Genomic DNA, 17,483 nt, shown 5'->3' with positions numbered 1-17,483 from the left:
GATTGTCAGATAAATCCTCTCCCTTTGAATTCAGCGAAAAAAAAAGTAAACAAGCGCTCTCGGAAGACAGTGCCTGACATTTGACCTCAGTCTTTGAATGACAGCAAATGTGACCAGATAAGAACAGGATTTACAAGCCTGTTCACAGAAAGGGAGAACTAGGAAGGATACTGTAAATGAGGTTTGGGCAAAGGAAGGTGTGAGCTAAAGCTGGACAGCCTAAAACAAAGCCAGCAAATGGAAAATAAGAAAATGTGAGTTACACAAAGCACAAAGTCAATGACGAGCAACAGGCAGAATGCATTCCTAGGTCAACTTTCTGGATGTCCCAAGATGTCTTTAGCAAACTAGACTGGTAGGCTGCGAGCTAAAAGACTGAAATCCACCTAAACAACTGAAGATTGTCTTTGTGAAGGAGATGGATTTGTGAGACTAGGAATATGTAACATACCACTGTGTGATACACTTTAATTAGACATACTGATGTAAATTTGGGGGGCTTGTTCTTTGGTAGCCTTGACAACATGTTTGCGACCTCTGGTTTCAGTGGCCACAAACAGAATGCAAGAAGTTGTGTTTTGTTTCTGTTTTGACTCTGTTTTCTTTCTACCCTTTGCACTTCACCAGCATTTTCAAAAGAAAAGAGGAGGCTTGAGTGGGGCTAGTGATGAGGCTGGAGTGAGGCTAGTGATGAGGCATGTGATGGGGTAAATCCTATATTACATTTTGCGCTGCCCTTGGCATTTTGTTTCACCAGTGTCCATAAGTAAGACTGTGATTTTGTCAAAATGTGATGAGATCTCTGTTTTTATTTCTGGCTTGTATGATGTTCAATGGCATCTATGGGGTATATTACACTGCACATTGCATCAATAGACACATCATCATGACAAACTCACCAAGGAAGGAGGAAGAGAGCACCATGGATAAGGGAAATTCATGCACAGTGTAGGAGGGCAGAGTAAACATAGGACTTGAGGGGGGAAGGAGGCACAGCGCAGGAAAGAGACCCAGGGAATAAGAGGGAATCAGACACAGTAAGAAGCAAAGGGAAGCTAACAGAGGGCAGAATGAGGAAGTAGGTACAGGGCACAAAGGGGACAGATGAGCTTTGAGAGGGCAAAAAAGCATGAGAACCCTGAGAAGGAGGAGACATTTTTCTTTAAGTAGGCAGGGGGAAAACTCTATTGAAGAGCATGGAATAATCGGCACCCTGCGGAGACATATATATTTTTGCCAACCTCCTCATTTTCTTCAGGACTGTCCAACTTCTGAGGTATCCGTCACGTCCTTCACTATGAAGTGGAGGAACTATTTTTGTTTGAGGACAACTTAGGATACAGAACATGTTAATCCATGAAGAGCAGTTGCTCAACCATGGAGAAGTGATACAAACAGGCGAAGCCTTGATCTGAGGAGCAAAATGTCCCAAGGGGAATGTCCCAATCCAGGTACTGTGAATGAGAACTCCAAAGGGTCAGGATTAGTTTACATGATAAGTGGAAAGAAGGAGATGCAGCACCGAGGGTGTGCAGCACAGTGCAGTTTTCTAAATATCTTTATTCCTCTACAGATGCTCATAAGGAGAAATGTAAACATCTACAGAGAAGGAGCCCTAAAACCAGCAGACTGGCAGCCGTAAAGCCTTCACATTAGTCAGACTGAGTTAATGCTAAGTCCACCACTGAATTCTTGGTTTAGTAATGGGTCTACTCTATAGAGTATAGATAGAAAAATGCTTTGTAAAATCAGGAATATTTTGGAATGTGTATCAATCCGAAATGTGGTAGAGGCACCATATTTTCACATAGCTTAATTCTAGCAATGCTATAAATGCAAAGCCAGAACTTGAACAGAGTACTGTGTTAGTGTTTTATTGTTAATTTGAGAAAGCAGCCGTCCAAGTGGTAAGTAACCGTATCTTGCCCTATTTTACAGTATAAATATGTTAAAATGATCATCAGGTATACTACTGAGTTGAGACCATGAACACGATATTTCATACAGTTTATTTTACCAGAATTTAGCTGTAAAGTGGTTGAACCATATAAGATGTCAAGTCGCCTTATGCTCTGGATAAACCTCAATCAGTGGAACACAAATTGGGCTGGATTGAGGTTAGCTGTGTCTGTTCACCCCAGTGTAATGACCACCTTGTTGGTTTTCCGGTCAAGCTCTTTTTTTTATAGCACTCATTCCCTAAAATGATCCAGTTCCTAAGTGTTTTATGGCCAGTTCGGTTGCCTTAGACAAGAGAAATAAAGGCAGAGAGAGACTGAGAACTGTTCTTCGAGACCAGGGTCAGTAGGGTGTCGATGGACCATGTTCATGGTGGATACTGTTGTTTACCATTTATGTCCATAGAAATTCTACCACACTATTTCTTTCCAACTGGAAAATCAAATTACTCCTTTAAAACCCTAAATTCCTATTGATTGGGACAGTATTTAGGGGATATTTTCCGCATGCATGTTTGCTGGGGATTTAAGGATACAACCTTCACATTCTACCTACAATTTTACAGGTGGTCAAACATCACAAAGCTTTAAACAGCTGATATGTGAACTGCACATAGCGCCTAAAAGTATAAGTGCTTTTTTCAGCATTGAAGGGGGAAAAGGGCTAACTTAAAAATACTCTGGCTAAAAGTATTGCTTGCAGATTTGATATGAAGAATAAGTAGACAAATCATAATTAAGAGTCATAAATGTCACACATAACAAGCACTGGCAAAGAAAATAGGTCCCAAGTTGTCCTCTTTGTTAATGCTTCTCATGTTTTGTCATGATTTGGGTAAACCTTTATATTTGGAGGCGCTAAGCACTCGTCAATATTTAATAAATGACTAAAAACAAAAGTATTTTTTTGGCCTCAAAATGTCATAGTAGTCCCTAGGACTGTAGGGACAAGTTTGAGCATGGGATTGTGCTCCTCATGAAAGAGCAGAATGCCTTCACTCATTGTGAAGTTAGCCAATGGCTGAAGCGGGCTGCCAAATTGTCCATGCAGTAGCGGATGGAACAAAAATGTGAATGGCGCAATGGATCAAAAGATGAAGAGTGCTGGATAAAAGTCACTATAGTAAGTATTATATATATTTATTGTAGGAAAGTGGAGTATTATGTGGTGTGTGGGGGGGGGTTTATATCTCTGCATGTAATACTATGACAATACCATGAAGATTGTCCTTGGATACACACTAATAAATCTTTAGCTCAGTCCTGGTAGAGTCAAAGAGAAGTCCGGCTTTACTAGAGAAATGTGTATTAAGCATTTCAGAGTGCCAACATGGACGATAAGTAATTGACACGGAGGAAAATCCAACACCACTTTATAAAAATAAATCTGAATTTGACACCAAAACGTACTGAATAGCATACATATAATTGGAGTTATGGATTTTTGAAGCAATATTAAATCAGTGCAAAATAATACATAGAAAATATAACATTATGGTCAATAGTACAAAACAATAGTGACCATCAGTCATTTGCAGGTATTGTTATGTGTAATCCTCACTGGGTAAAAGTCATGCGGGCCCCTGAACCAGGCCACGACAGTCAGACCAATTTTACCTAGTCTGTTGAGTCCGGGTGCAGAGTTTTCCTGGCTGCCCCTGGTGCTAAACATGAGCTGGGGGATGCTGATATTACCACTTACATGGTGCTGCAAGAAACAGAATGCAAAAACACAACAGGTACACAGCTGCTGGTGTCAGATGAAGGTTGCACTTTGTTCACTGTAAGTGCAGCATCAATTGTGGGGTTTAGTTGCCAGATTGACGACCAGCAAACCATGGCAGCAGTACTGGTGCTTCATGGGATCCCAGGAAGTGCGGTTTTGGGCTGAAACTTAGAGCAGGTGAGATTACAACTCCCACAATGCACTGGACCATCTGGATTTGGGCTACCCCACAGAGGGCCCAATGGCAAGCGATTCATCAGATTCTGTGAGCTTTTTTTACCTGCAGTTTGAAGGGAACTAGTGCCATTAGTCCAGGGGAGCCTGAGGGTGCTTCTGGATTATACACGGGTCCCTCTCTCAGGGAGTACCAAGTTTTAGCCAAAGATGAGGCCAAAGATGAGGCTCAAAGATGAGGCCCGTTCACTCATTTCCAAGTCTGTTGCCGCAGGGACAAAATATTCCTACTTTATTTTGGTGCTGTTTGCAAAGTACTGTTGTTACGGGAAAGGGTCTCTCCTTGATCCTTCCTAGATGAAAGTTATTCAGATCTGTGGTTGTGGTGTAAGGGGGGCCCTTAAATCGTAGATTTTGGGGAGTTAAGGTTGTGGGAGCTAGTAGCCAATGGGCAGGTAGTTCCTGCAGCTATTTGGCACCCAAGGAGACCACACCTGGGGGTGTAGTTTACCTTTTCTACAGAGAACCCTTTATTCTATAATTCCTAAAGATTCCAGAAATCAAATGTGGTGAACAAACCAGGAGGCTCACCCTGGAGGTGTGGCTAGTCTTCAGGGGGTATCACCTCCCTGCATAGCTAATTTCCTGCATGTGCAGGTGCGCCTGGGGCAGGAAGAGGGCTGTTTCCTCCACTGGGAGTGAATCCAGATGCATATCAGAGGCGGTGCAGCCTTTGAAGTTCACCACCTTAATGTGCCACTTCACTAGCCTGCTTGGGCGGAGGGAGGTGTTGCCTCCTTCCTGTCCAAGCCTTTGTTACTGACTCTTAGGAGTAATCACACTGCTTGGGAGGAGGTCAGAATCCTGTCTTGGTAGCAGTATGCACAGAAAATGCGGTCTTGACAGCCAGAGCACAGAGAAGCTGGGGCAACCTGGCACGAAATTCGAGTCAGGGGTGAGAAGGCATATTGTTTGATACCAAACATGACATATTTCAGAGGTACCATAATGGAGCTGCCAGCCTCGAGAATGCCTCGGTGGCAGCCCATGTTATCCTACGGACCCCTGTACTTATAGTAGTTTCCAATGGGAACACCACTATTGGACATATAGACTTGCACTTATCTCCTCATCTTTAATATACTGCACCCTGGCTCCTGGGCTGAGGAGGCCTATCTTAGAGGTGCCTGACGAATATTAAAGACAGTTTTTGACTGTGCCACACATGGTGAGGTCCACATGTTGCAGTGATTTTATCAATGATTTCATTGAAGATGTCATGAGTAATGTAATATATGTGGTTATTAGCAGTGCATGGCAAGGGTGCGAACTATAGTTACCGTATGGCACAAGCTATAGTTACTTGAGATAACTAGAACTGCTGGATTTCTATGGTTTTGTGTGTATAAAATCTGAACCTAATAACGTCCCTGCAACCTTTGGGTGCTCAGTGAATTTCTCTATTTTTTTAATGCTATTTCCTAACTATAGCGCCTCTGTAACCTTGTTTTTTTCAGTGAATTTCTACATTTATTAATGATGTTTCCGGACTATAATGTCCCTGCAACCTGGGTGTCTGAGTGGTTATGTGAGTGTGTAAGTGTGTGGTGGATGTGTAGTGGGTGTGTCAGTGCGTGTGTGACTTGCTGAGTGGGTCTGTGAGTTGTTTTGTGGGTATGTGAGTGGCTGTACAGGTGTGTATTTGGTTGTGTGGCAGTGTGAGTGGTTGCGTGGCAGTGTAAGTGCCTGTGTTGGTCGGTGAGTGGCTGTGTGAGTGGTGCTCTGTGTCTATGAGTGGGTATATGTTTGTTCAGATGTGTGAGTGGTTGTGCAATTGTAATTGCATTCATATAGCACTTACTACCCCTGATGAGGCATTGAATCGCTTTTTGGCGAGCAGCATGCTACTCCAGAACCCCCAAAAATTAGTGGTGGATTAATATAGGGAAACAGGAGTTAATTTGAGCGGTGGACATGCGAGTATGTCAGTTGGATTGAAAAAGATAATGTGGGATAGAAGAGGGAAGAGTCGAGAAAGTGTTATTTGGCATATCATAGTAGTTAGATGAGGTTTGGGATGAGTAAAAGGAGAGATGGAGGAGGGAAGTGTCTCTAGAAAGAGAATAGAGAGATCATAATAGTAGATGAGGTTCGGAGGGGAAGTAGAGGATATATTGAGAACAGTATAGGGAGAGATAGAGTAGTGCATTGGAGAGAGTCAAATGTGTGTTATTTTGAGTGAGTGTCTGAGTGGGTTCTATGACTGGGCGTATTTTTTTTTTATTGGGATCCTAACCCACCACCGATTCACATGGGGGGGCATGCTGAGCACCGCGGTGGATCCTTAGATCCTCACTGTCGGCATGCGTGCCTCATGCACGAAATGGACTCCATCTTGTACAAACTAACCCCAAAGGTAAGATTAGCTTTTTAGGTATACAGACCCTCTTAGGCATAGCCACCCTCCACATCTCTGGCCAATCACATTGGTAAAGGCATTAGCATTCTTAGCATTGTATATCTATAGATTATCCAGTAATTTCTGTCTCCCGATTACCATAGGGATATATTCTTTAGCAACCTTAATTAAGCACAGCCCCTGCTCCCCGCATCTCTCTTGGGCCTCCGTCCATGCCACAGGACATCTGGCGTGAGATCTCAGCCTTGACTGATCTCGGCAAACAGCTCATGGGCGCGGTCCATAAGAATGCACCCTGTGCCGCTTCTGTTGCTTGGCTTTACAGTATTTCCTGGAGGAGGTTTTTCCCACTCTCGAGATTCCCTATGCTATGCTTGGCCTTCTGTTACTATTACCAAGGACTCGCACCTGACTTCTGCTCCCTGAAGTCTTCTCCTCTGCAACAACCAAATTTATCTTCCACTATCCTTGTCCTTCTCGGCACAGCAACCACAAGGAATAACAGAGTCGATACAGCACAATCAATGCGTGTGTACCGATACGGCGCAACTCCACCTGTCAACAAGGTCAGTGCACTGTACCAAAAGCTTGTATATATCTATCTATATCTATGTATCTATATATATCTATCTATATCTATATTTATATATCTATTCACTGAAAAAACCATAGGTTATAGACCATATATAGTTAGGAATTTGCATTTACAAAACCTTGAAAATTCACTGAAAAAACCATAGGTTAGAGACCATATATAGTTAGCTGGACATTTTGTTGACATAAAACCAATGAAATTCCATATATAGTTAGTTGCACTAACTATATATCGCGCATGCTGGGGCTAGTGTTTTAGGGTTTAGGGTAGTGTTGTAGTGTTTGCGTAGTGTAGGGTCATGCTGGGCGTAGTGTTTTAGGGTTTAGGATAGTGTTGTAGTGTTTGCGTAGTGTAGGGTCATGCTGGGGGTAGTGTTTTAGGGTTTTGGGTAGTGTTGTAGTGTTTGCGTAGTGTAGGGTCATGCTCCGGCTTGCTTACGTTACGGGTTTTGTTTGCGCTGCAGAGCCGATACGTCACGGTTATGCGACGCGTCATGAGGCGTCTCACGTGGCTACGTGATACGTCACGTAATAAAGAATATATTTTACAGCTATAGATATTAGCTTTTAAAGTCATTTGAGATGTCATCAGTGATGTCATCAGTGATGTCATTTGAGATGTCATCAGTGATGTCATCAGTGATGTCACTGACCATGTCATGAATGATGTAATATGTGACATCATCAGCAGTGGATTGCGGGTGCGCGATATATAGTTAGTGCAACTAACTATATATGGAATTTCATTGGTTTTATGTCAATAAAATGTCCAGCTAACTATATATGGTCTCTAACCTATGGTTTTTTCAGTGAATTTTCAAGGTTTTGTAAATGCAAATTCCTAACTATATATGGTCTATAACCTATGGTTTTTTCAGTGAATTTCATTGGTTTTTTAAAAGCTAATATCTATAGCTGTAAAATATATTCTTTATTACGTGACGTATCACGTAGCCACGTGAGACGCCTCATGACGCGTCGCATAACCGTGACGTATCGGCTCTGCAGCGCAAACAAAACCCGTAACGTAAGCAAGCCGGAGCATGACCCTACACTACGCAAACACTACAACACTACCCAAAACCCTAAAACACTACCCCCAGCATGACCCTACACTACGCAAACACTACAACACTATCCTAAACCCTAAAACACTACGCCCAGCATGACCCTACACTACGCAAACACTACAACACTACCCTAAACCCTAAAACACTTGCCCCAGCATGACCCTACACTACGCAAACACTACAGGGTCATGCTGGGGTGTAGTATTTTAGGGTTTAGGGTAGTGTTGTAGTGTTTGCGTAGTGTAGGGTCATGCTGGGGGTAGTGTTTTAGGGTTTTGGGTAGTGTTGTAGTGTTTGCGTAGTGTAGGGTCATGCTGGGGGTAGTGTTTTAGGGTTTTGGGTAGTGTTGTAGTGTTTGCGTAGTGTAGGGTCATGCTGGGGTGTAGTGTTTTAGGGTTTTGGGTAGTGTTGTAGTGTTTGCGTAGTGTAGGGTCATGCTGGGGGTAGTGTTTTAGGGTTTTGGGTAGTGTTGTAGTGTTTGCGTAGTGTAGGGTCATGCTGGGGGTAGTGTTTTAGGGTTTTGGGTAGTGTTGTAGTGTTTGCGTAGTGTAGGGTCATGCTGGGGGGTAGTGTTTTAGGGTTTTGGGTAGTGTTGTAGTGTTTGCGTAGTGTAGGGTCATGCTGGGGGTAGTGTTTTAGGGTTTTGGGTAGTGTTGTAGTGTTTGCGTAGTGTAGGGTCATGCTGGGGGTAGTGTTTTAGGGTTTAGGGTAGTGTTGTAGTGTTTGCGTAGTGTAGGGTCATGCTGTGGGTAGTGTTTTAGGGTTTAGGGTAGTGTTGTAGTGTTTGTGTAGTGTAGGGTCATGCTGGGGGTAGTGTTTTAGGGTTTAGGGTAGTGTTGTAGTGTTTGCGTAGTGTAGGGTCATGCTGGGGGTAGTGTTTTAGGGTTTAGGGTAGTGTTGTAGTGTTTGCGTAGTGTAGGGTCATGCTGGGGTGTAGTGTTTTAGGGTTTTGGGTAGTGTTGTAGTGTTTGCGTAGTGTAGGGTCATGCTGGGGGTAGTGTTTTAGGGTAGTGTTGTAGTGTTTGCGTAGTGTAGGGTCATGCTGGGGTGTAGTGTTTTAGTGTTTTGGGTAGTGTTGTAGTGTTTGCGTAGTGTAGGGTCATGCTGGGGGTAGTGTTTTAGGGTTTAGGGTAGTGTTGTAGTGTTTGCGTAGTGTAGGGTCATGCTGGGGGTAGTGTTTTAGGGTTTAGGGTTGTGTTGTAGTGTTTGCGTAGTGTAGGGTCATGCTGGGGGTAGTGTTTTAGGGTTTAGGGTTGTGTTGTAGTGTTTGTGTAGTGTAGGGTCATGCTGGGGGTAGTGTTTTAGGGTTTAGGGTAGTGTTGTAGTGTTTGCGTAGTGTAGGGTCATATTGGGGTGTAGTGTTTTAGGGTTTTGGGTAGTGTTGTAGTGTTTGCGTAGTGTAGGGTCATGCTGGGGGTAGTGTTTTAGGGTTTAGGGTAGTGTTGTAGTGTTTGTGTAGTGTAGGGTCATGCTGGGGGTAGTGTTTTAGGGTTTAGGGTAGTGTTGTACTGTTTGTGTAGTGTAGGGTCATGCTGGGGGTAGTGTATTAGGGTTTAGGGTAGTTTAGTTGTTTAGTGTATGCTAAAGGCATATTCGTTCTAAAAGTTTTCGTTATTTTAATTTGCGGCCTAATAGTACATGCGGGATTTTTTTGGGGGACTGATGGTATGCGGGATTTCGTCATATATTCGCTAATCATGCTTTCTATGGCAAAATGAACCCCCTCATTTTGTTCCTTTTTAAATTAAATGTTTTAAGAGTTACCACTTTATTCCAATCAAGATGGCTTCAGGTGTGCCAGACCTTTGTAATAAGTAGGACTGTTAGCACTCTAGTTGTTCTTTAGAACACTCTGGGACATTCTGTCATTGGGCTATAGTTGGGCTACATCTGGCTGATATTTGGGCTACATTTGTTTTTTTTTGTCTCTGGTGGCCATCTTTGGGCTACATTGGGCTACATTGGGCTACATTTGGGCCCCAACATATATATAGCCCAATGTAGCCCAATATATATTTTTCAAAGTTAATTTTCGTAAAAACCACTGGAGCCTATATCTTGAGACATAGCAAAGGCACATCGGGCTACCAGTCCCTACAATTTTGCCAAGTTTGGTGTAAATCCATTCAGCCGTTCAGGCTAAAAGTGAGGCCAACCGCCCTATGGAAAATTGCATGGGAAAAACACGTTTTGGGACCCCCCTTTTTTCTCGGCCCCCCCTTGACGAAACCCCCCCAAATTTTCAGGGGCTGCTCAGAAACAAAATGTTCCATTTTCCTGAAAATTTCAGCCAATTCTGTCCTCAAACCCCAAAGTTATTCGACATAGAATTTTCAAAAATCCCATAGGAAAAAAATCCTAACTATATATACCTACTGGCTATCGCCAGTAGGTAATATCTATATATATATCTATATATCTATATATATATATCTATATATATATATCTATATATATATATCTATATCTATATATCTATATATATATATATATATATATATATATATATATATATATATATATATATATATATATATATATATATATATATATATATATATATATATATATATATATATATATATATATAGATATATATATATGTATATGTATATGTATATATAAAAAGACAATCATTCAGCATCATCTCCACCTGTCAACAAGGTCAGTGCACTGTAACAAAAGCTTGTATATATCTATCTATCTCTATATATCTAAATCTATCTCTATATATCTAAATCTATCTCTATATATCTAAATCTAAATCTATATATCTAAATCTATATATCTAAATCTAAATATATATATATATATATATATATATATATATATATATATATATATATATATATACACATATATATATATTTATTCCCCAACTGAATTACATTGAGGAGCCAGCACACATTGTTGTGGGGGTTCTTCCCGTTTTAATTTTCTTGGTTACAGCATTCGCACGAACAGGGACGCGTTTCGGCAGTCAAGCTGCCTTCATCAACCGAGTCGAGTAGATGTTCCCCCCATTCTTGAAGGAGATCACTGCTCGTGTCTTGGTGGCTAGGCATGAGAGTGAGGCGGAGTCCTCTCTGGATCCTTTTGGCTTCGACATATTTTTGTAATGTGAGGAGTTCCCACCATTTGTTAATTTCACGTTTGGAGAGTCGTTCCCAATACCTGAGTTTATCTTTATTGATGTTGGAGGATGCCGGTATTTGACCCCTCTCTTTACGAAAAAACGAATCTTAGAGCACACAAGAGCAACGACCAATAAAGATCGCTCCAACGCTGTGGCAAAACATATGTAACAATTCCATAACAGCAACTGGGAACTACTTAGATATTGCGCCATTGAACAGATACCCACTACAGAGAGGGGAGGTGATCGTCTCAAAAAACTGAGGAGTCGAAACATATTATAAACTTCAGAACCCTCGAGCCAAGAAGGTTGAACCTCACGGAAGAACTGTATGTACACCTTTAAAAAACATACAAATGATGCCAAGAACTGAATGTACAAAGACCCTGAAACTCTGAAATCACTGGCCCACTAGAGGGGAATGAATAAAGTACAGAGACTGAACGAATAAAAGCCAGATGAACGCAATGAGACTAATCAAACTTAAAATCTCACCAGAGAGATTTAAAGATTACACACTCTCACCAAAAAGGAAATCAAAAGACACATCTGCAATTCAATTTCAAAAACTTTATTCGACAGCAGTCATAAAAGCAGTTTTTACATCCTACACTACACAATAAATACTACAACAATATTAAGATCATTATCTCTTAAGAAACTCATTAAACATAGTGCTGTCGTTTTACAGTTTTAAATGCATAATTAAAACAAATCAACAATATCAGTAAATGCATCCAACAGTGTCTGAATGTTGTAAAGTGTGGGTGCGTATGGTCCATGACCAACCTAGGAATTTTGCTACAGCAATCGCCAAAAAAGGTGTACAGTCCGATTCCAATATTCTTAGCGCCTCTATACACCTGCGCGTACCTAGATTTAAGCACACTGGTTTTATCCATTTACGACGTGGGTTAACATAAAGGGGGCAAACAAACAGTATGTGGGCTGTATTCTCTATCAAATCTTTACAAAGGGGACATTTATCGTCCTGGTTTACTGACCATTTGCGGGTAAACGCCTTTGTGGGGAGCGTCCCAGTTCTAAATTGGAAATACAGTTTTCTATCAAATGGCCTTTCAATAGTGTTCCAGTATGGCTCGCAAAATGGTATGGGTTTTATATCCAAAAAACGTCCTGTTAGATTTGTGTTAGAATCTGAATTATGATTGGACGACCATACCATTTCCCAATACATATTCTTTAGTGTAGCCTTTGGTGGAAAACTTCCTAGATTGGGAGAGTTCCACAGATGGTCTAATCCCAGCTTACTAAGTAGCCCTCTTATTTCTTTTAACCACGGGATTGAATGGAAACGATCTGCCCTAATGATGTCCTTTAGGGCAGATGCATAGTGTACAAGTTCAGGAGTGGACATAATGCGTCTCCAATATAATAAGGGACGCAGCCGTGCCAAGTCTTTGATGTTTTTCCTGCCTAGATCATATGCCAGTGCCACGGTTGGAGTACTTTGGGGAACCCCAATCAGACGGCGAAAAAAGCTATTTTCCGCCAGAGTTAATTGTTTCAAATTGGAGAAACCCCAAAGTTCTGAACCGTATAAAGAGGCACTAATCACCTTCATGTTATAAATTTCTAGAACAGGAGTAATAGGCTTGGTCAATGAGGCTTTGTGTTTATGGGCCACTACACCTGCCAGCTGATGGAATTTTAAGACAGCCATATCAATATGATGCTTCCAGCTCAAATTAGATTGGAGGTTTATACCTAAGTATGTGAAAGCCTCAACCTGCTCTAGGGGGATACCATTGAAATTTATTGAGCCCTTGAAGATGTTCCGTTGGTTCAAGCACATGAACTTGGTTTTGGATGTATTTATCTCCAGTCCACGTGCTTTGCAAAACTCCCCGAAGGCATTGACTGCCTTCTGAAGCCCACTCGGTGTACGGGAAACTATGAGCGTGTCGTCCGCAAACATGAGAACAGGCACACGTGCCCCTGCCAGAATCGGTGCATCGGTGGGAGAGCGGCTTAGATGGTCTACAATGCTGTTGATGTAAATAGAAAACAGTGTCGGTGCCAAAACACACCCCTGCCGAACCCCGTGCTCTACAGGGAATGTGTCAGTCACCTCACCCTGAGCTCAGCATCTGATTCTAGCGTAGTTGTTCTCATGTAAGCGGACGAGTAGCGTCAATAATTCCGGGGCCATCCCTGCTTCGGCAAGCACCCCCCAGAGCTTGGAACGAGGAACCAAATCAAAAGCTGATTTTAAGTCTACAAAAACAGCGTAGAGGGTTCCATTGGTTAGCATCACGTTCCTCCAGTAGAGGGCTATGAAGAAAAAGACCTGATCAACTGAACTTGTGCAAGGTCGAAACCCACCTTGATAAGGGGATAAAATATCTTTTTCATCAATCCAGGTTTGCAGTTTATTTTGCACTAATCGACCTATTATCTTTTGGGCAGAGTCTATAAGACTGATAGGTCTATAATTGCTGGGTAATGATTTGTTTCCTTTTTTAAAAACTGGAATTATTTCTGCACCCTTCCACGAAGTCGGTATTGGAGCACCTCTGGCCACAGAATTAGCTAGCCACTCAAAGTACTGACACCAGGATGGACGATCACTTAGAAACACATCAGCAGGTATGGCATCCATTCCTGGAGCGCGGCCCCCTGTCACGCAATCCAGCGCAATGCTAACATCTTTTATAGTGAATAACTGACTTTGATAAAAAAAACTGTGGGAGGTAGGGTACACTCTTCTTCAGCTAAAACGCAAGCGTATTGTGGTTTGAAGAAGTCAACCCATTGATTTTTTGCTACATTATTTTGCGGGGGTTGTGCCACCCCTCCTCTATCCCACTTTACCAGTTCCCAAAATTGGCTTTGTTTCTTTGCGTCACAGGCGGATTTAAGATCACGCCAGTGAGCCTCAGCCCACTTTTTCTTAGCCTCTTTTTGAACCTTCCTATATATGTCCCTCGCTCTTCTCACACCTAGGATATTCTTGTTTCGAAGTTCAGTGCTGAGGTTCTGGCGGGCTACTCTACCGGTTTTATCGTACCATCCAGTTTTGGGCAATTTATTATGAAAATTTCCTGGTTTCATCTGCTTCTTAAAAAACTCCTGGAGCTTGGTAAAAAAGGACATGTGAGCATCAAGCATAAATTCGGGGAAATTTTGCTCTTTAACATGTAAGTTTATTTTTTCCACTTCTTCAAGCACCACTTTTTTAAGCTCCTCCAACCTCTCTGTATTCTCAATTAAGCTACCCCACTTTATGTGGCGCTGGTTGTTCGAGGCTACAATATCTAAGGTAATTTTACCACCCCCGTAGGTTAGTTCTCTTGACCCTGTACTTGCTTTAAAAACCATGCAGAGAGGGTTGTGATCGCTCTCTATCCGGATTTTAACTGCCATATCAATCAGCCTATGCCATGCTCTAGTATCTACTAGAAAATAATCTATTCGACTGGAGAACCTACCATTATCAAAAGTGTTATTCCCCTGTCGATCTGAAGGGGTGCGTCCATTAGCTGCTCTAAGTCCTCTTGCTAGGCATAGAGCCTTCAGTTGAATGGCCACCGCTGACCATCTTTTAACTACGGGAAGTTCTAGCTGAGGGATACCCCACTTATTGTCCTCTTCTTCTGTTAGAATTTGATCTTCATGGCCGAGCGGTTCAAAAGTGGTGAACATCGCCCCCAAAGATGAAGTGCAGCTGTGCTGGAAGAGCTTCAAGTTCATGGTCGAGAGTGGTTATTACTTCAGATGTTTGACCACCCGCTACTCCCCTAGCGTAGATGTTAAATATGGCCATCCCCTGTCCATTGGCCCAAATAAGATTGACTGACAAGATATCATCTAGTGGAGAGCTCCTTTGCTGGATTCTACAGCATAATTTTTGACGAACCCAAATTATCAGGCCCCCTGAAGGGCGACCCTTGAGATTTTTTATAGCAGGGATTTGGAAATTGAGGTACCCTAAGTGGTGTATTGGGATCACTGACCATGTTTCCTGGAACAATAGAATGTCAAATTGGTCTATAAATGTACACCATTCTGGTGATGACAGCTTGTTGGTGATTCCAGCAATGTTCCAGGAAAGAAAGGACAGCCCTTTCTCTACTACTTCGTCCACTGCTAGACCAGGGGGAACCTGAGATGGAATAGTGCCTTGTGTTTCATCCACCAACCCTATTTCTAGTTCTAGGTTAGTATGGTGGGGGCATAAGGGTTCGAGTAAAGGTGCGACTAGTCCAGGAGGGAATCATGGTTCTGCCGTAGAGCGGACAGACTGTGACTCCAAGTGTCTGTTCTCATTTCTATTGCTTAGAGTAAATGCAACATCTGGCCCATTCCCTGCAATCACAGAAATAACATTTGTGAGACCAGACCCCTTCTTTATGGGAGTGACTATGCTTTTTAGCTCAGCTAATTCGTTATACTCTACACTGTTAATCGACTCGAGTCAATCGCATTCATTCAGATCTGACAGTGCCCCAAATCTGTTTTCAAGGTTGATTTCCCATTCGCTAGATTGGGGGACCCTGCCCCACTTATGTGCCACCGGATTCCACTTTGTTTTTAAAATACTCGGGTTCCCTATTTTACCTCTATGATAGAAGAAATCCAAAGTTAACGGAATGATATCTGTGCTTCTGCGTTGAGGAGGGAGTAGATTACTCAAAACATCAGGAAGTACTTCTGGGCTTAAAAAATGTAGAACTACACAGTCACCTTTGAATTTTTTCCCACCATTCCCTATCCAATCCACCCTTCTTGCCATGGTGATTTCCTCAGCTAGCTGCTGTTTACCCCATGTGGATATCATCATGTTGTTAGATAGCCAGTGAAATGCTTTGCTAATCAGGGAACTAGTAGATTCCACTTGGCCCGGTTTTAAGGACGGTACATTAGCCAGGACCAAGACTAGGGGGGAGGCCTCTACGATGAGTTGAACCGGGCCTTTCTCTGTGCCTACCCCTGTTGATTTAGGTGGGTGAACTTCGTTGGTTATTACCTGGACATTGTTGGGTACTTGGAGTTGTGCCATTTGGAGGATTGGGGCCACTTAATCCCTGCCCTCTATCTCAGTCCCTGGAACATTCAATGTAGGCTCAACTCTATTTGGAGCAGGAGTTGGCAAATTACCCACCTCTTCCACCGTCTTGTTTATGATTCCCCCTAGCCTATTTACCTCAGCGGTCAAATGATCAATTTTGGTTATCAGCGGTTTGACAATACTTTTGATCTTGGAATCAATCATGCTCACAAGTTTTTTAATTTGGTCGTCCTCCAATATCACCTTCCCACCATACTCCCCTGTGACATCTTTTGTGGCCGTAGTTTTGGGTGGAGAGACAATCCTTTTCCTACTAGAGCGAGTCCCTCCATGTTTTTTCTGGTCCTTTCTACATGCTCTAACTGCTCTAGCAGCTGGCATAGACACAGGGGAGGGGGAGGGAGAATTTTCTATAATCACATTAGATTGATCTATGGAGTCGTTGACCAGATTAACGGCAGTAGGCATGGTTTGGTCGAAATTGTCATTCGGGGAAAATACAATATCAGGGATATCGCTACAATTAACCTGTATCGGGGCTTCGAACAGGTTAGGTTCTGGTGAGGAATTCGGTGTAGGGATTATGGGTGTGGAGCTCAAGCCCAATGATATCCTTCTTGTGCTATTGATTTTGCTCACTACCTGCACTAGGTAGTTATCCATGGTATTAGAAGCAGAGGATGACTTTTGTTTGGACATGTTACGCACAATAGGATAGTAGCACAGTTGCACAAGAAACTCAAGAATACATTGAAATTAACAATTAGCGATGGGGCACAACACAAGTAGTACTCAAGGGTATTGACAACAATAAATCTTACGATAAGGATGCAACAAGGGGGCCACAAGAACAACGGATAAGGATCCTGGCCCAGTCCAGTCACGGTCAGTCTCGGACTGTCTCAGACTGTCCGCCCTTTGTCCGGGCTTCGTTCCGTACTCCGTCCCGCGCGCGTGCACGTTATAGGTATTCCCATTAAGGAGGGAGCACAGGAGGGGGCGGGAAGAGGACCAGCTGCGGCCGATCAGCGCGGCTGGGCAGGCTGGTCCTCGCAGTCCCGCCTCTATCCGTGCGTGGGTGGTGCAGGCAGTATCAGCCAAGTCCTCTGGATCCCCGGCAGTACGTGAACAACAAGGTTCCTGGGCCAGCGAGCGGCACCCGCCGAGCGGGGGCCGCGAGAAGTGGCGAAGTGGCCGAAAAACAGGTCAGGGAAGCAAAGTCCGTGTCACAAGCAGCAGCCCTCCAACTAGCAACAAAGGCACCCACCGGATACACTCACAGCTAGATCTTTTGAGCTGGAGGGGGCGGGAAGAGGACCAGCTGCGGCCGATCAGCGCCGCTGGGCAGGCTGGTCCTCGCAGTCCCGCCTCTAT

General features: G+C 43.0%; 1 protein-coding gene across 3 annotated transcripts in view; it reads right to left on the bottom strand.

The window, feature by feature from the left end:
• The window catches only part of WDFY3 (WD repeat and FYVE domain containing 3), a 1,930,620-nt gene that overhangs the window by 1,087,535 nt on the left and 825,602 nt on the right, over positions 1 to 17,483 (bottom strand). The gene's annotated exons all lie outside the window — the stretch shown is intronic.

Source organism: Lissotriton helveticus, chromosome 2_1 (genome assembly GCF_964261635.1).
Source record: "Lissotriton helveticus chromosome 2_1, aLisHel1.1, whole genome shotgun sequence".
Classification (NCBI taxonomy): Eukaryota; Metazoa; Chordata; class Amphibia; order Caudata; family Salamandridae; genus Lissotriton; species Lissotriton helveticus.
This window is presented reverse-complemented; position numbering and strand designations above follow the sequence as displayed.